This window comes from Macaca mulatta, chromosome 2 (genome assembly GCF_049350105.2).
Source record: "Macaca mulatta isolate MMU2019108-1 chromosome 2, T2T-MMU8v2.0, whole genome shotgun sequence".
NCBI lineage: Eukaryota > Metazoa > Chordata > Mammalia > Primates > Cercopithecidae > Macaca > Macaca mulatta.
This window is the reverse complement of record NC_133407.1, coordinates 149,351,512-149,371,256: the sequence shown is the minus strand read 5'-3', so window position 1 is coordinate 149,371,256 and position 19,745 is coordinate 149,351,512. Positions and strand designations below refer to the sequence as shown.

The 19,745-nt window shown below is 53.2% G+C and overlaps 1 protein-coding gene across 7 annotated transcripts in view; it reads left to right on the top strand.

Annotated features, from left to right (window-relative positions):
- Positions 1-1,683: 1,683 nt before the first annotated feature.
- Positions 1,684-19,745, top strand: part of ATP2B2 (ATPase plasma membrane Ca2+ transporting 2) — a 188,284-nt gene continuing 170,222 nt past the window's right edge. For all 7 annotated transcript variants that reach the window (XM_015130243.3, XM_028844451.2, XM_028844452.2 and 4 more), the window contains exon 1: positions 1,684-1,803. The gene's annotated coding sequence lies outside the window, so the exon portion shown is untranslated. The remainder of the gene's footprint in view (positions 1,804-19,745) is intronic.

The window sequence follows — 19,745 nt, the reverse complement described above, 5'->3', positions numbered from 1 at the left end:
CTTGGGCTGTTGGTGTGGGGGCAAGATCCTCCCTGAGGGGTGTCCTGGGCTGCTCTGTCAAAGCCCCAGCAGGGAGCCTTGCCTGGCCTCTGAGTCACACCCTTGCCCCAGTGGAGTCCAGGGCCTTGAATGACCACCCAGCCCTTGGCATCCGTAGCTTCTCAGCATCCTCCCTGCGTTGAAGCCACCCTGCAGGCTAAGGGGCAGGTGGGTACCCTTCCATGGGGCTAGGGGGTGAGAAGCAAGAAGGTCTCAGCATGGCCTCCTGGTGGGAGCCCCACCGCAGGCGCTCCCAGCTCTCTCCCTCCCGCGGCCCCTCTGCACGGCCGGGTTCTGATTTTGGTGCAGTGCAGACTTTCAGCTTAACGAGACAAATTGATATTCTGTGCCAGCCCAGGGATGGAGCGGCAGCTCGGGACGCTCGGGCGGGCAGCTCAGAGGTGGGCAGGAGGTGGGGGCAGGGGAAAGAGGCAGCTTCTGCCTAAAACTGCCTCCTGAGGCCGCCTCCAGCCCTGCCCCTGTCCCCCATGCACCCCTCCACCCTGACAGGTGCCCTGAGACACTGGTCCTGAAGGTCCTTCCACCTTCAGTGCCCTCCCTCCCAGCAGGGCACTCCTCCTGGAGGGGGCAGGGCAGGGAGGCCAAGGCTTCAGAATTCTAAAGAAGCCCCTCGCCCCCAGTGACCTCCTAACCTTGCTCTTAGGACTCTTCTCCCACCCATCTGGAGTTAAAAGAGCAGCAGTTCTGACAGAGATGAGGCAGGAAGAGGTGAGCAGCTGGCTAGGGGCTTCCAATCCTACAGACTCCTCACCGGGGGTCCCTGGCTTCCCCTGGAAGTGTCAGTCAGCCCACAGTCAGCCTGCAACTCATCATAGATGTCCTGAAGATTAGGTGGGTGTACAGACATGCAGGCACCCCTGCTGGTGGGCACCTGGCAGAGAAAAGGCCCTTTGAGGCAGGCCCTTCTGCCAAGCCAGCCCCCACCACCACACCCCCTGAGGGCAGGCGGGGTCGCACACAGGCAGGGCGGGTAGCAGGGGTAGCACTTCAGGGCAGCAGAGAGCTGCTGCGGGCTCTGCTCCACTGGTCCTGCAACCACAGATGTGTTTAAACTGTGTTGAGTCCACTTCTCTCCACTTACGACCTTTGCCCCTTTGTCCCCCAGGTCTGGGGGTGCCTTGACTACAAAGAGCGCCTGACCAACCAGATAAGTCCCCCAGAGAGCAAGGGAGGACTTGGGGCCATTTGAGCAAAATCCTCCCTCTCTGCTCCCGTTCCCCCCACCACCACTCTCAGGACCCCCTTCCCTCCAGCACAGCCCAGCCCTACCCTCTCCGTGCCCTTGACATTCCCTCCTGCTTCTGGGGAGCGGGCATATTCCTGGGACTCTGCCAGCTTCGGTTCCTCATGATCCCACGGGAGGAATTAAAACCGCAAACAACACCGTGGTGGTTCGGTCCACACACCCCCCGCCCCCCACTCTCCTCCCGCGTCCCCCCTCCAGAACCGGCCCTCCCTGTGTCCCTCCCTCCCTAGTCCTCCCGCCCCCATCCCCCAGCCTCCAGCAGCGGCAGGGGCGGCCTCTGCCTCCCCCGAGATTGCATTTTGCCGGCGAGATGCTCTCCTAGAACCGGCGCCGGCGCCTCCGCCCCCCGCCCCCCACCCGCTCGGGCAGGATGGTACAGTCTGCAGAGGGGCCCGGGCACGCTGGCTGGGCTCAGCCGCGGCACCAGCTGCCGCACCGCGATTACGGGGCTGCCCGCCGGGAAACCGTGCAGGATTGGTGGTGATTTTCATAGCCAAGTAAGTACCGGCATCCCCCAGCATGAGAAAATAAAAAATAAAAAGCGCCCCACTCCACTCTCCCCTTCCTCCCTCACCCATTTTATTTTGTTTCATTTCATTTGATTTTTCTCAGTGCTGATGGTGGTGGCGGTGGCAGCGTGAAGGGGGGGCGGGAGCAGGGCTTGTTTATCTGGCAGCAGCCGAGGCTGCATTGGGAGCCGCCGCTGAGGGAGACACTAGTGTGAGGGTCCGCGTGTTTCGGGGGACGGCTGGATGCTGGGGACTAGGACAGGGGGGCCTCGGACAAGCGGATGTCCGGGGTCTCAGGTAGATTCCGGCAGCCTCTGGACTGCAAATGCCCCCTAAGGATGTTATGCAAGGGCCAGCAAGCTGGTGGTGGGGGACAAGGTTCTCTTCTCTCTGAGCCAGTCCCAGGGAGACCAAGAGGACTGGAGGGTGCCCCTTGCCCACCCTGGTCAGAGTCCCAGGAAAGAGGCAGGGGGAGGCCCCTGTGAAGGGTCCCTTTGGTGGGGTGGGCAGCTGTGTGCCGGGACCCATTGGGTCAGGCCAGCCGGGTCATGTGGTGGCAGGGACGTGTCCCTGGGTCCCCTCCCTGGCCAGGAGGGTGGCAGGAAGGGGTGGCCAGGCCATTTTGCAGCAGTCATGCTGGGTGGTGGAGTTGACACCCTCTGCCCAGAAGCCCACTTCCTAGGCCAGCCTCAGTGGTCTCCAGCTGAGGGCTATGGCACCTGAGGCTCCTCCCTGCCCCCTGCAGGGTCAGGATGGGAAAATACAGCAGGGGGCCTCAGGACTCCCTGAAAGTGGGTTGCTGCTGGCAGCCACCCCTTTCTAGCCAAGTAGCCATTCCACACCATGGCTGTCCTCTGCTCACCCAGGTTGGGGGTTGGGGGTTGGGGGGTGCTCTGGACTGGCCTGCCCCAATCAGGCAAGGGCCCTGGGGGTCTTGGGTCCTCCATGCAGAGGCCCAACCTGGCTCGACCTTCAGAAGGGTAAGTGAGCAGGCAAGCCTGACCAGCCGGCAGAGGGTCTTAGTGCGATGCTGCATGCCCTGAGCCTAGCGTGGAAGGGGCTCCCTCCTCTCCTGCATTGCTCTCTGAATCGCTGGGAGGAGGCAGAGCTGACGTTTGGGGTATTTCCAGGAGCTGCGGGCGCCATCCGGAGAAATTCTCCTTTGACGTGTGCAGTAGGAGGGGGCTTGGAGCGCAGGCCTCGGGGGCCTCCGCCTGTTAACTTCGTTGAAGGAGCAGTGGCAAAGAAGGGGCTGCAGCTCTGGGGAGTCCTGTGGGGGATTGGGGGGTCCAGGAAATACGCTGATGGCCACCATTATTTAGCCACCTTCACACCCTAGTCCCATTCACATCAGGGCATATTCATGCCCACAGATACACACATATGCACAGATACAAATATAGTACCCATAAGTAGTGTATCATATATGTCCAAATCATATACACACATATGGGATGCCCATGCCCACACCCCAGCACCTGTAAATACAACCTACGTTCCTGAACACCACATGCTGACATGCAAAACACAGCACACACACGAATGCAGTACACAGACACACACACACCTGTGCATGCAGCGTGCCCACACATGCGTGTAGCACTAACACAGGAAAGCAGTAGGCTGCACACATTGCCCTGCAATAGCCACAAATGTGTGTACCCACGTGAGGGCTGGCTCAGGTGTGAAAACAACAGGCACACACATGTGGGGCTCCGAATGCCATCTGCGTGCCTGCCTGTGCACTGGCAGGCACATGGCATGCTGGAATGTGCCCACAGGTGAATGTCAGTTGCACACATAAGAAGACGGCCACAGGCACACAGATGCAGCACCTCTGCGGACACTGCGTGCACACACCCGCCCCCTCAGCTTCCAGGAGGCAAGGTGGCTCTGTGGGTGCTAGGGAGAGCTTGCCCCTTAAGGAACTTCCGATGAGGACGGAGGGATACTGGATCCTAAGTGCCCGCCACAGCCTCACACAGGCATGGGGGGAGGGCCAGCCCATATTCCCAGGGAGCTGTGATTAGACTCAACAAGGCCATCTTGGGTTATTGTTCTTCAGAGAAGGCTGCCCAAAGTTGGAAAGGAGACAGAGGCAGCCAGGAGTGCAGCTGCTGCCCGTGGCCCAGACAGCCAGGAGCCCAGACTGGCCCCACCAGCCCTCTCCCCGGCACCAGGAAACCAGCCCACTGCTGTGGGGTCTCTGAGAGCTGGAACATCTCTCTGAGACCAGTCTCTCTGAGAGCTGGGGCCTGGAACGTCTTCAGCGGACTCCAAAGTCCCCTCCAGACTGAAGGTCAGAGAAGCTGCTGTGGCTCACGTTGTATGCAGAGCCTGAAATGCTGGCACCCTCCTATACTGTCCCGCTGCTCTCCTCTGCCTTCCCCCAGCTTAGCCGCAGGTATGCGTCAGGGAACCCAAGTAAATAATAGTAATCCAGCTAGCATTCACCCAGCTAACTGCTTTGCACGTATCATCTCAGTGAGGACACCCACAGCCCTGTTATCCCCATGTCCCAGATGAGGACACTGTATCTAGAGAGGTAAAGCCACTCACCCAAGGTCACACAGCTGGAATGTGGCAGAGGGGAGGTAGAAGCCAGGCCACCAGGCGTCTGCCTACCCGTTTTGACCCTTTGACATGAGGCCAGTTTAAATTGGGGCACCAAAATTTTGGGAACCTATAGCTCAAGAATTTAGAATTTTTTGGCAAGATTCCGAGAGAGAGTGAAGAGGATCTCCTATGGATGAAGGTGGAGGAGCCTTCCCCAGGTAGGCGTGGCCCTGACCTAGGCAGCCGGACCACTCTGCCATCCTTTTACCCTGTGGAGTTGCTGATGCCTAGAAAGCCAAAGCAGACAGATGCCTTCTTAGGCCACCTAGCTGGGACCGTTTATAAAAAGGAAACTGAGGCCCAGCCAGGCACAGGGACTTGTCCAAGGCCACACGGTGTTCTGTAGAGAGCTGGACTTCTTGCAAGTGCTCTCGGGCCCCAGACAAGAAGCAGCAGGGGTGTGTGTGGGTCCCTGGTTTTCCCCAGGTATTTGACTCTAGGTCAAAAGTATGAGAACCCTGGACCCAGCCCCGCTTCTGACCAGCTGTGTGATCTTGGCCAAGTCACTTCATCTCTCTGCCCTCAATCTTCTCATCTGTGACCAGGCAGGCCTATCTCTGCCCTGCGTTATCCCACAGCTGCCTGAGAGCCCTGGACACTGTAGAGGGCTGTGCACAAAGGTGTGATTGGCATTAGGACCAGGAGCCAGAGTAGGTGAGCACCTTGCTGCTGCAATTGGCCAACTCCGAGATCAGAAAGGAAAAAGGGGAATGAAATATCTAGTTTGCAGACTGGAGGTCAAAAGAGCTGCCTGTGGCTTATGCTATGTGCAGAGCGTGAAACACCGGCCCCTCCCCCTGCTGTCCCATTGCCCTCCTCTGTGTTCCCCCTGCCCAGTCACAGGTTTGGGTCAGGAAACCCATTAATGCATTAATTAACCTAAAGATCACCTGATGGGGGCAGATTTCTGGGCCCCACCTTGATGAATTGGGAGGTCCCAGGGGCTACATTTCCACAGGTACCCCTGGATTTTCACCCATTTCACTCTGCACCCCGGAGAGCTGAGGTGCTTAAGAGTGGGCTTGGTGGAGCACATAGGCTCTCAGAGCTGGGGTTGGCCTAGACACCATGCTGTTCCCCCTGTGCCTGTCACGTCTGGGGAAACAGAGGTCTCCAGACTAGTGGGTGACTGAATGAGACTGAAACTCATGTCCTCTCCCCACCAGTCCCCTACCAACCCCTGGCCCCTGGCTTCACCCTGCACAGCTAAATCAGGCCCTCCTGAGGACCAATCAACGCTCAAATCCAAAGCAATGCCATCTTCTCAGCAGGCAGCTGGGAGCCATGCTACAAGGGCACTCACCAGGCCTTGGGTTCGAGTCTTGGTGATGCCTCTCCCAGTCATATGGCCTTGGAGCAAATGGCTTCTCCTCTCTAAACTTCAGTCTTACAGACTTAAAGCAGGGCTGTTGGGAAGATCTCAAATCACGTGTGTGAGGGAAGTGATTCACACACAGTAGGTGCAAGGTCAGGGCTGGGGGCCTGGGAGACCCTAAGGTGCAGGACATGACTCCTCTCAGCCCCCGCCAGCTCCCAAGGTGCTGCCACCGAGCTGTCTGGTGCCTCCTGCACACATTGCTGCTCCTGCCTGGAATCTGGGCACCCAAGCCTCCCCACTGCTCTCCAAGGCTAGACGCTTGAACCTGCAGAAATTCATTTCTCTCTCCCAGGGGGAGCCTCAGACAAGTACATGTTTAGGGAGAAAGTCCCTTGGACATAGACAATTGGTATCTGGCTTTACCCCTCATTAAGAATTGGTAATATACTGAAAAGATATACCAAGGTGAGGCCCTGGGGTTCAAAAAATGGGGTGGAGCCACAGTTCCCCCATCTGTAAAATGGGATAATGGTAGTATCCACTTTGCAGGCTAATGTGAGGGGCACATGGAGAAGCTGTGGACATGAAGTGCTGAGTTTAGGGTGTGAATCCTATTTGAGGCACAGTGAATGGAAGCTGTTGAGACTGAGAATCCATCTGGATTGAGAATCACAGGGTGTGAGTTCGAGACCTACCTCTGCCTCTTAGGAGCTGAGTGCCCTTGAGTTAGTCTCTTTGCCTGTTCAAGGTTTGATTTTTTGATCTGTAAAGTGGGAGTATGTTACCCAGGCTGTCCATTTCAGAGGCCTGCTGTATAACTACAATAAAGAATGGGTGAGGCTGGGTTACGCCTGTAACCCCAGCACTTTAGAAGGCGGAAGTGGGAGGATATTTTGAGCCCAGGAGTTTAATATCAGCCTAGGCAACATAGCGAGACCTCATCTCTACAAAAAATTTTAATATTAGCAGGGCATATGCCTGTTGTCCCAGCTATGCAGGAGGCTGAGGTGGGAGGATCGCTTGAGTCCGGGAGGTTGAGGCTGCAGTGAGCCGTGATTGTGCCACTGCACTCCAGCCTGGGTGACAGAGCAAGACCCGGTCTCAAAAAAAAAAAAAAAAAACTTTTAAAAAATGGGTTATGCTATGGACAACTCCTGGGACCTCCTGCTGGGCAGTGTGGCTTGGGCTTCACCCTGATCTTCACTTGACAGCCTGGAGGCAGGGGGAAGGGGGAGTGATGGTAAAGCCTTAGAAGCATCATTCACAGTCCAGGACATCTCTGCAGGGTCAGAGAGTTCCAGATATGTGGCCAGGGACCACGGCTGGCAGGGCCAGGAAGGCAAGGTGACCAGGCCCGAGCAGGGGCCACGGCTCAGGTTCCTAAAGCAAGAGAGGTCCCTGGGTATGGGGGAGAGTGCGCTGGTCTGAGGATCGGGAGAGCTGGGTCCCAGGCCGGCTCACCACTTGGAAAAGCTGTGTTAGCCCTCTGGTCCCAAGGTCTCTCCTTGTGAGAGGGGTCAGTGATCCTGCCCTCCAGTGTCTTTGGTGAGGGCAGCTTCTCCTGCCCACTGTCCCTTAGAGTGAAGGGTCAGAAACACTGCGAGTCTCAGGAATTAGCAAGGAGAGCAACTGCAGGGACAGCCCGTTGTGTTTGTTTCCTGTAGCTGCCGTAACAAATGACCACAGGCTAGGTGGCTTCAAACAACAGACGTGTATTGTCTCCCACTTCTGGAGGCCAGAAGTCTAGAGTCAGGAGCCAGCAGGACTGGCTTTTCCTGGAGAGGCTGAGGAAGAGCCTGTCCCTTGTCTCCCTAGCTGCGGGCGGTGGCCGGCAACCCTTGCTCTTCCTCAGCTTGTGGCTGTGTGACGCCCATCTCTGCTTTCATCACCTTACCTCCTCCTGTGTGTCTTTCGGTGTCCTCTCTTCTGCTTCTAAAGACATTGGTCATTGAATTTAGGGCCCAACCTAAACCCAAGATGATTTCATCTCAAAATCCTTAGCTAATTCCATCTGCAAAGATCCTATTTCCAAACAAGGTCACATTCTGAGGTTCCAGGTGGGCATGAACTTTGGATGGGACACCCTTCACCCCACTGCAGTCACTAAGATTTATGAGGTGTTTATTGCTCATAAGACCTGCACCCAGTCTTACCTCTTCCTCACCATCACCCATTTTACAGATTACAGAAGCCAAGGCCCAGAGACATTAAGAATGTGCCCGGCCGGGCGCGGTGGCTCACACCTGTAATCCCAGCACTTTGGGAGGCTGAGGCGGGCAGATCACGAGGTCAGGAGATCGAGACCATCCTGACTAACACAGTGAAACCCTGTCTCTACTAAAAATACAAAAAATTAGCCGGGCGTGGTGGCGGGCACCTGTAATCCCAGCTACTCAGGAGACTGAGGCAGAAGAATGGTGTGAACCCGGGAGATGGAGCTTGCAGTGAGCCGAGATTGCACCACTGCACTCCAGCCTGGGCGACAGAGCGAGACTCTGTCTCAAAAAAAAAAAAAAAAAAAAGAATATGCCCAAGTCGGGCCGGGTGCAGTGGCTCATGCCTGTAGTCCAAGCACTTTGGGAGGCCAAGACGGGTGGATCACCTGAGGTCAGGAGTTCGAGATCAGCCTGGCCAACATGGCGAAACCCCGTTTCTACTAAAAATACAAAAAAAAATTAGCCAGGCCTGGTGGTGCATGCCTGTAATCCCAGCTACTCAGGAGGCTGAGGCAGGAAACTCACTTGAACCCGGGAGGTGGAGGTTGCAGTGAGCCAAGATCGAGCCATTGCACTCTAGCCTGGGCGACAGAGCGAGACTCTATCTCAAAAAAAAAAAAAAAAAAGAATGGGCCAAGTCACACAGCAAGTGAGGGGCAGAGCTGAGATTTGAACCCAGATCCCTGGTGCTCCTTCACGTTTCCACCTTTTTGTAGCTGGCTGGGGGATACCCAGAGACCCCTTAGGGCCCACAGCTGGAAACCCATGGGGCAAGAATTCCAGCCAGCCCTATGAAGACCCCAGGTCTGCAGGGGCTCCTGGGCCCCAGAGAGAGGCTGGAGACAGGCAGGGGAGCTTCAAGGTGTGAAGGGGTCCAGCCATGGCCCCAGGAGACCAACATGTGGCAGAGGATTGAGAGCCACAGTTCCTTATCTCTGTCACTGACTCTGTGAACATCATTGTGCTCTCCCGGAGAATAGGGGCAGCAGCACTGACTTTGTGGGGTAATTGCCAAGTACCGAAACGTTCATCATAATAGTACTAATCGCTAAAATGTGTCCACAAGCACTTTACAAATGCTTTTTTTTTCCATGTAATACGTGGGAGGGGAATTGCTTATTCAGTCGTGTGCATTCAGTTGTGTGTGGTTGAACCGGTGACTTCGCCTCAGTTTGCTCCTCCGTAAACCGAGGGTTAGATGAGCACCTATCTTGCTGGTTGTCATGTGAGGCAAACGGGATCCAAGTACAGTGCTTGGCCCGGGTGTGGTCCAGGTTGAGGCTCAGAGAATGCTTTCTTTCCTGTAAGATGGGATAGTGTAGTATTATGATGATGCTATTATTTGTTGTGTGAGGATTTGGTGAAATAATGCGAAGGAAGCACTTGGCTCAGGGCCTGGCCAGAAATTGATGGAAAGTGGCCTCCTTTGTGGCATCAGAAGACTTGAGTATAAATCCTAATGCCAATGTTTACTACTGTGTGACCTTGGGCCGGTAGCTTTGCTTCTCTGAGCTTGGCATCCTGGTAAGCAAAGCAGAGTGGGAAAAACCTGCCTCACAAGATTGTGCCACGAGATGATGGGTAGGTAATGTCTCAAATGGAGCCCTCATCATGCCAGGCATTTGAAATATGTTGAGTTTCCGCCCTGCTTCTGGGCATCTTAAAGATGTCCCCAGAAGGGGCACATCCTAGTCCAAGGAGGGTGGATTTGATTTCTGGGAAAAGTGGGAGCAGTCGTGCCATAGTGGAGCGTATGAGGTTGCTGGAGCCTACAAGAGAAGCAGTGAATGGATGACACTGGTTGGGGTCCAAGCACCATATAGCTTTGAAGGAAGGAAGCAGGTCTCTGCAAGCTTCTGCACCGCCTCTGAAGACAGTTTTATGTAAAGCAGCGCCTTTTCCGTGCTGGCTGGGCTACTCTACCGGGCCGTGTCTGGCTGCCCCGGGACCATTTTGTGGGAGCCATGGGGAACATCATCTGGATGAACTCATTCTAGCCCAGCTCCATCAAACACCTGCCTTGCAGGCCCAAGGGAGCTGTGGAGGCAGTGGAGGGCAGGGGATGCTCTGGCGACCATTTGGGGTGCCTCCTGCGTGCCTGAGGCATCCACGCTGAGTGAGACCCACAGGCTCATCCAGAGCAGAGGGTGCTGGGCTCCAGCTCAGTGATCCTTCCGAAGTTTTTAAATCTGTGCCCATGGGCAGGGCACGCCATCCTACATGGGCCTGACTTAGCGGTGATGTAGCACAGTAGTCGAGGACAATGTCTGGGCCCAGGTTGCTTGGGGTCAAATCCGATGCCTGGCCGCTGACCAGCTGCATGTCCTTAATCCCCAGCCTCCGTTCCCTCCACCGTCAAACGGAGATGACAACACTGCCTGCCTCATCAGGTTGTTGTGTCGGAGACTGAACTGTGTGGATTCCAAGATATACATTTTGACGTCTCTGAAACCAGGTTGTGCCTGACAACTGGTGGTACACCACAGTGGAAACAGCCATGCCTTTTATTTCTTAAATATACATAAAGTAGTGATTCAGGTTAGAGTCAACAAAATATGATAAATAAGATCAGTTTTATAAAGGGCTTAGAACAGGGCCACCAGGCTGTTGGGAAGAAGGCAGGATTGCCACCTGCCTCCCCAGCTCAGTTGTGGTGGGTCCCTCACCGGGGCCTTTGTGTCCGCTCTAAAACAATCAGCAAAAGAACACCTGCCTGCCGGAGCAGTTGTGAGAAGTCGGCAAACTTATGTGTGTATCACATGACCAGCAGAGTGCCCATATGCAGTAGGTGCTTAATAAATGGCCATGCAAAATAAACAACAAAGACCATAGTACAAGGAAGAATTTAAAGCACAGACTCTGGGATTCTAATTCTTAACTTCTCTGTGCCTTAGTCTCACCATCTGTAAAATGGGGATAACAAAAGTATCCAATTCATAGGATTATTGTGAGGATTAAGTAAAATTAAAGTGCTTAGGACAGCACTTGGCAGAAGTGTAAGCAATTATTATTTGATGAACTTCTAATGAGCCTCTTCTAGCTCAATAAATGATAGCTAAAATAAACACTAGGCTCAATAAAATAATAGCAATTGAAGCTGCACTTGCTTTATAGCTGAGAAAACCAAGGCCAAGATGCATGCTGGTTTGCCCAGAGTCACATAGCTGGCTCCCAGCAGACTGGAACCACAGCCCAGTGTCCAGACACCAGCCCAATGCTGCCTCTTTGCCCATGTTGGTTCAGGACTCTTTCTCTTATGGAGAAAGGAGTTTTTGCCATAGGAGGGAGGGTTTCTAGAAGAAGCCACCACCAGATGCATCACCAGTGCTTCAGAGATCCACAGAGTAATTAGGGCCCTCATTAGAAGTGGTTTCCATCTTCCCTCAATTTTCTGCCTGTCCACCACAAACAGTAGAAGGGGCCGAACTGGGATGCCCACCCTGCCCACAGCTGCCCAAGGTCAGCAGAGCCTGCCAACCATCCTGCCAGCCTACCAGCCAGCACTCTCCTGGCCTCCAAGTGGCTTCTGCAGAGTTGACACAGCAAAATTCCCTCCTGGAGACAGCAAAAGCCGTGGCTGGCCAGCTGGTCCAGCCACCAAACAGGCCAGGGCCACAAAGTAGATTGAAGTTGGGGAGAGGACAAAGACCTGGGTGTAGCCAGCCATGACAAACACTTCAAGTGACCTTGGACAACTCACAGTCTGTTTCTGAGCATCAGTTTCCCATCTTTGAAACAAGCCTTTTGGGGCCCGATGGGCCCCCTGAGACTTAAAATGTCTAAAATTCAAAGTTGCCTGGACATTGCTGATGTCCAGGTCATGGGGGAAGGGGCAGGGCTGGAGGGATGGAGCTACTGTCTGCGTGTAGAGTGCAATATGTATGGATCTTGGGTTGGACTCCCTGGGAGCAAGCATGAGACCGTGCTCAGGAGAAAGGGGCTGAAAGGAAGCAAGGTAGGGAGAGAAGGAGAGAAACAAGCATGTGGCCTCAGCTGATCCCATGGAGGATGTGAGGCACGAACTGCACCCCAGGGTTGGCTTTGCCTTGAGGCAAAAGAGCTGGCCTTTCATACCCCGTGTCAGATAGTTATTGGCCACGGCTGCCCTCTGAGCAGGATGCTGTGTGCAATTGCCAGGACAGGAGCTCCTGTTCTTCCCAGGGCAAGCCTGCAGAGAAGGGTCAGCCGGGAGCTCTAGCTCCCAGGAGCTGGGCTGTGGGATCTGCAGACTGGTAAGGAGGACTAGGGTGGGCACCAACAGTGTCCACTCTATTATGTGGATTTGGGATGCAAAGGTTGCTGGGTACCAGTCTCTTCCTAGCAACTATCTGAAGGCAGCAGATTAAGAGCTCTTTAGGCCACTTCTAAATTTATCAACTTATATGACTCACTTCAGATTAAAATGAAGCCCTTCTCTCCATCCCACCCCAGCCAATTTCAGATTTCTGAGCTCAGAGCATCCTGAAGAGGGTATAGAATGTAAATCAATAAAACCAATATTAGCTAAGTACTTGGTGTGGACCAGGCTGTTTGTCGGGCTCCTGGCTGAGCTCAGAGATGAATCAGCTCCAGAAACAACTCTCGCTGGGAGGCTGAGGCAGCCCCAGGTAGAAGGTGGGAGCCGACTGCTGGTGCCCAGCTTGGGAGCTAGGCCATGAATAACTTCCAGGACTGAGACTCAGTCTCACCACCAGTCTTTAGAGCTTCCAGAGCCTCAGTTTCCTTATCCTGAAAATGGGGCCAGTGTGGTGAAGAGTACATGGCCTGGGCCACTGCTGCACTCAGGGAGTGGCAATAAAGTAAAGCGAGACCAGGCACTGGAACCCAGGGCTGTTTCTAGACACTTCTCTGCCCTCTCAGAGGCCTGAGTCTGCCCCATGACCTCAGGGGAAGGAAATTCTGAGCTGAATGGAGACATCAGCTTCCCTGGCCCTGGGAACGTCTACAGTGGGCTTCACTACAGCCCCCCGGGTAACCTGTCATAACCAAGACAGCTCTCATTTAGCGAGCAATTTCCCTGCTAGGGGCTCCGCGTGCATAAGTTTCCTTTACCCTCACCACTGCGACTGGATCCATTTACAGACGAGCAGACGTGGTCTCAGAGATGTGGGATGGCTTGTCCAAGGCCTCTCGGCTAGCCCCTCTGCTCCTGCCCCTTTGCATTGGACCCAAAGGGAGACTGAGGCCGGAGTGGAGTTGACAAAGGCTGCAGAGCAGAGTCCAAAGCCCAGCACTCTGTCCATGGTATTAGCCCCTCCCCAAACTCTCCAGGAAAGAGGGATGGCTCGGGACCTCAAACTGGGAATAGGGTGATTCATACCTGGCCCATGTCCCAACACAACTGCCCATGGGGACAAGTTCAGGGTATCCTTGAGACTGACTCTTCAGCAGCAACAGGCCTGGCCCCCAGGAATTGACCGTGTCCTTGGTCTTTATCCTGCCTCCCTAAAAGACAGCAGGTGACTCTTGAAGGTTTGGAGCCACACTGGCTCCACATTTGGGGAAGAGGTGGTTTACATGTCTTAAGCACCTGCCAGCTACTATTGAGGAAACTGTGATTCAAATTCCAACTTTGCCACCGACAAGCTGTATCCCCCTTGGTGAGTTATTGTTCCTTTCTGAGCCTCAGGGTTTTGACGTCTGTCTTGGGGGAAAATGACCATAGCCATTGTGGAGATGATTTGAGGTATGTGCATAGCCCCCACCCAATGCCAAGGGTGATGATTATCACCCCGGGTAGCAACATGTGGGGCTGAAGTCCACTCTGTAAAGGAGGCATTCTTATTACACTGCACAGATCCTCAGAGAGGTCCAGGGACTTGTCCCCAGTCACACGGCAGGTTAGCAATAGAACATGCTGGTCAGTTAATGTCCGTTGAGGACTGTGTTGTGGTGTTCTTGAGGACTCAGAGGGCAGCCAAGGGCACTTCCCAAAGATTAAATCCCAGGATGCAGAATTATGGCATCTTAACTGGAGGAGAAGGCACAGGGCATTGGTTAAGAGCAGACCCTGGAGCTTGAGGGCCTGGGCTTGATTCCCCAACACTTCCTAGCTATGTGACCTTGAGCAAATGACTTAACTTCTTCATCTGTAAAATGGGCAAAAATACTAATACCAACCTCATGGGATTCTAGTACAGATTAAGTGAGTTACATGTAAGGAGCCTAGAACCATGCCTGATGCAAGGGAATCTCTACGAAAAATCAGCTATCAGTGATAGCAGCAGTTGTGGGATCAGAGTTGGCGGGGCAAGGTCCCACCTTTCACCATCTCTCCCTTAATCTCACCCTAGCCTTCCCCATAGCCCCCATGGCCAGCAGGGGAAACTTCTCAGAATGTCCACTAGGCCTGTCACTCAGCAGGGGAAACTTCTCAGAATGTCCACTAGGCCTGTCACTCTGGTCAAAGTCTTCAGTGCTCCCCACTGCCGAGTGGATAAAGCCTAGACTCCTCGGTCTGTGTCCAATGCATTTGTGATGGAGTGCCTGTCCCTGCCCTACCTTCCCAGCCCCACACTTCACCTTCATGCCACTTTTCCTTTGTCAGGTCGGTTAGAAATTTGGCCATGTGATATGAACTGGAGCATAGGCTCTATTCACACTGACCCTTTTCCCTGCCTCTGAGCCTTTGCCTGACTTTCAACCCCTACCTAAGTGCCTCGCCGTTGTGAGGGCCTTCCTGCCCCTCCCTTTGTTGTAAGTTCCCGGGCAGCAGACCCTGGGCCTCTGGAGTCATGATCTCCAGTCAGTGTGTTTTGTTGGTTTTGTGTTTGTGTTTGTTTTCAGTGATTTCATTAGAACACTGTTGAGTGCATGCTTGTAGAATAGATGAAGGGAGGGGCCTTCCCTAATGGTCCCCCAGATCCTTTCTTGCCCTTTTAATTGTCTGTTCTTCCTGTGTGGCCAGAGATATCTTTTTTAAGAATATAAATCAGATTGTAGTGTCCCTACTTGAAACTCCACAGTCCTCCCCTTGATATATAGGAACAAGTCCAGACTCCTTTCTGCAGCCTGGAAGCCCTTCTGGGTCTGACCCCTCATCCCTCACCCCTCTCCTGGCTTTTCTCTCATTTACTGCCCTTCTTTCTGTGCCTCAAACTCATCAGCCTCTTTCCTGTCTCAGGGCCTTTGCACATGCTATTTCCCCATCTAGACTACACTTTCTCCTTCTGTTTGTTTCGTAGATTCCTTCTCATCTAGCTGAATGGTAATTCCTCATTGAGGCCATCCCTGATCTATTTGAAAGAGCTCCCCCGACCAATATTCTCTGTCACAGCACTTGTTTTTGAATAGCATGTACCACAGTTGGCATTATTTTCTGTATTTATTCTCTTGTTTGTTGTCTGTCTGTCTTCCCTAGACAATCAATAGCTTGAGGGCAGGAAGCATATCTGTCTCATTCACTTTTGTATTCAAGGGCCTAGGACAGGGGAGGTGCTCAGCAGATTTTTGTGGAATGAATGAATGAACAAATGAATTGGCCAGATATGGAGAGGTGGTACTGGGGAGGGAAGAACAAACCCAGAACAGCCCTTCTCTCGAGGGAGGTAGTGGGAGCAGAGAAGGAGAGCCATCCTAGAAAATGTCCTTTGAAAGCCATCCTGGGTGACAGCCCCGGCCAAGTTCAAGTTCCATCTGCTCTCTTTTGCGCAGCTGTGAAAGGGACACCAGTGTCCTCCCTCACCATCACACTTGACCTGGTATCTGCAAGACAGGAAAGAAATGATAGTGAAGAGGTTGCCCAGAAATCCCCGCCTCGATTCGCCTGCCTTTCCTGAGCCTCTCTGGACCCCCCAGAGAGAGAAGGAAGAGGGGTGAGAGGGAGAGCATGGGCAAAGGGGTTGCAGTCGCAAATGAGACAGCTGCAATTCACAGTCTCCCATGGCATGCTTTCTAGCTGGGGAGAGGGCCAGTGCAGACAGAAGCTCATCTGGAACGAGTCTGACATCAGGTAGCAGCCATGGAGGGAGGCCTGAGAAAGAAGGCAAGGCTCTAGATTGGAGGTGGGGCTCAGTGAAACGGTCTCCAGGGAGGAAGAGCACTCAGCTGTCCCATTCTTTGGAAATCTGGGCTTTGTCGCATTGTTTGTGGCTGCACTGTGTACTTTCCAGCTTAAAGAGCCCTTAATGAGGGATTTGGGGACCAGGCCTTAATAAAAGGAAATTTCTGCTGATTAGACCCATGCAGGCCAAGCTCTGGAAAGAGGCTAGTGCTCCTTGCCTGGTGCTTACCTGCCCCACCCGCCGACAAGCCCCCAGCTTCTCCCCCAGCAGAGCACCCTGGAGAAGCCAGCAATTACTGTGTCCCCAACCCACGAGGTGGCCAGAAAAGAAACCAGGCAGCAACAGCTTGGAAAACCCTATTTTCCTTTTTTAAACTACAGTCATTTGAATTACAAAAATAATGCATGCTTGTCGCAACAAATGGAATGATACAGAAGGATCTATGGCAAAATGAATAATTTTCCTCTCCTCACATCCCACATTTACCTGATGTAACCACTGTCGATACCCTCTTTTGTCAATTCTGGGATGCACTTTTTTCCCCACATTTTAACATCTCTGAAATCAGGATATGTGTTGCAGTTGACAGCACGTCATAGTTTTATTGGAAGTCCTTTTTTCTTTCTTCATGGTATATAAAATCATGGCTTGACTTACAATTGGACTTAAATCTGAGGAAATCTGATAACTTGCTGTTTCTTTCTCTTGTTTGTTCTTTCATATACTGGCAGATATAAGTTTGGAGGGGGTTCATTTCTTTTTTAATGGTGTCATTTTATGTGTAGCCCATGACTTTATTTTGTCACTTAGCAATGTACCATGGTCATCCTGGTGGCTCAGCAGTCATGGAATGAGAAGTGGCAGAAGCTAGTGTAGATGACAAGGACCTTGTTGCTGCCAGCCCTACTGTTTGCCAGCTATGGGATACCCACTATGGGCCCCATTAAGGAATGAAAGAGCCAGGCCGGGCGTGTTGTCTCACACCTGTAATCCCAGCACTTTGGGAGGCCGAAGTGGGCAGATCACACGAGGTCAGGAATTCCATACCAGCCTGGCCAATATGGTGAAACCCCATCTCTACTGAAAATGCAAAAATTAGCCAAGCATGGTGGTGTGCACCTGTAATCCAAGCTACTTAGGAGGCTGAGGCAGGAGAACTGCTTGAACCTGGGAGGCAGAGGTTGCAGTGGGCCGAGATGGTGCCACTACACTCCAGCCTGGGTGACAAGAGTGAAACACTGTCTCAAAAAAAAAAAAAAACAAAGGAATGAAGGAGCCAGCACATGTGCAGTGCCCGGCACAGGCGGGCTCCTAGTGGATGCCCGGAGTCAGAGCTTCCCTGTGGAAGGTGTGCCACAGTAGGATGCATTTTTGCCCCCTCCCCAACCAAGCACCCCTGATACCCACAGCAAGGGCACGGAGTCTGAGCTCAGATTAAAAGGTCAGATGCAAAAGGTCAGCTTTAAAAAGCTACACACAAACAAGGGCAGGAGGCAAAGTCAGAAAACAGGCTCAAAGGTTAGAAGAGAAAACAGCATAGCAAACAACACAAAGCTGAAAAGGTGCTTCCTTCACCCCCAAATCAAATAACAGATATTTTAAAATATCAACAAAGCAGATAGAGGCTTCTTACTAAGGAGAAAGTCACAAGAAGCCAAAGTGATCTGCCAGTCCCCCTGGCTCCACCCCTGCCAGGTGCAGGGGGCCCAGGGCAGCTACAGGCACCTACTGGATGCAGCCCCTGAGCTCCCAGTCTGTAGGATTTTCTGAATAAGAATGATGTGGATTGCTGGGTGCAGTGGCTCACACCTGTAATCCCAGCACTTTGGGAGGCTGAAGTGGGCGGATCACTTGAGGCCAGGAGTTCGAGACCAGCCAGACCTGACCAACCTGGCCAACTCTACTAAAAATACAAAAATTACCTAGGCATGGCAGCATGCAGCTCTAGTCCCAGCTACTCGGGAGGCTGAAGTACGAGAATTGCTTAAACACAGGAGGAGGAGGTTGCAGTGAGCCGAGATTTCACCACTGCACTCCAGCCTGGGCAACAGAGCGAGACTCCATCTCAGAAAAAAAAAAAAAAAAGAATGCCATGGACTGACATGTACTGTTTGTTCCAAGTGCTTTGCTGGACTTATTTGATTACAATATCCGTCTAGCAGTTATTATTCCCATTTTACAGATAAGGAAATTGAGGGTCATTGATACACAGTTACCTGTCCATGGGCACTGAGCCAGCCGGCTTGACTTTGAGGACAAGGGCACTATGACTCAGAGCATGGGGTCTAGCAGAGAAACCAGTAATTGTAAGTCAGTGTAATAACAGCCAGGCTGGAGGAAGCCAGGGGGATGCAGGAGCCAAGGGGAAGCCCTGGCCTGTTGTTGGGGCTGTCAGGGGACAACCTCAAGAGGGTTCCATGAGGGCAAGTGGAAGGCTAGCTAAGAGCCAGCCAGCTGGAAAAACAGGGAGCCAGGGAGGGGTGCTCTAGACAAAGGCACCGCTTGAGCAGTGAGGCCACTGAGGCCGCCACCAGCAGTGCAGAGCAGAAGGCACCAGGCCGGGGTGGCCAGCACATGGCAGGAGAGGTGGCCTGGTTAAGCCCAGGGCTGTAGGCTAAATGGTTGTAAACTGAGGAGTGATGTGGCCAGCTTGGCCCTTTAAGAGCATCCTGCAAGGACAATGATCCTAGTGAGGATAATGGGTTGGAGGGATGAGGCTGGAGGCTCACAGTGCAGCTAGGGTAGGGCAGAGGCTGAGTTGAAGGCAGGTTCCCAGAAGAGCAGGGCATGGGATGGGCTGACAGGGCTCTGGGACTGATAGGAGGCAGGGAGAGGGGAGGCACGGTGAATCACAGCAGGCAGTGAGTCCCATCTGGTGGCATTCAGAAAGGGACAGAGATGGTGAGAAGGGAAGTAGTCAGGGGAAACCATGAATCCCATCCTGGGAAAGGGCCTGCAAATCCATTTAATGAGAGGCCAGGAGGGTTATGAACAGACACATTTGGGAACCGCTGGCAAAAGGCATATGCAAGTCCTCTGTAGAATGAAAGCAACCAACCTTACCTAAAGGGGCAGGGAGCATTCATTCATTTGGCAAATGCTAGCTAGGGGCCTACTGTGTGCCAGGCAGTGGGGATACCACACTGAACCCAACAGATCTGTTCACTGCCCTGTGGAGCTTGCATTCAAGCAGGTGGAGACAGACAATAAGTAAAGACGTAAGTGAGTGGATCGTCAAGGAGAAAAATAAGGCAGATGTAGGGAGATGAAGAGGGTTGTTTTGAATCAGGAGATCAGGGAAGACTTTCCTAAGAAGGTGGCCTTTCAGCAGAGACCTGAGGGAGCCTCATGGCTGTTTGGGGAGAGGATTCCGGACTAAGGAATGGCCAAGGCACTGACGTGGGAACATGCTCAGTGGGTTGGAGAAACAGCAAGGGAGAAGTGGGGTGGTGGAAAGTGAGGAGGCAGGGGTAGGAGATGAATTCAGAAAGCTGACAAGTTGGGGGCTAGGATCACACAGGGTCTCGTGGGCCATCGTAAGGACCCTGGCTTTTCCTCGAAGAACAATAGGAGCCATGGGAGCTTTGTGAGCAGAAGAGGGACTTGATTTGTGTCTGACTGTGTGTGGAAAACAGACTGTGGGGGTGAGATGAGAGGCAGGAGAGCAGGAAGGAGGCTACTGCAATGAGTGGTGAGAGAGGATGGTGGCTGGGACCAGGGAGGAGACTGGAGTTGGAGAAAGGGGTCACATTCAGGATAGCTTCAGAGGTAGAGCAG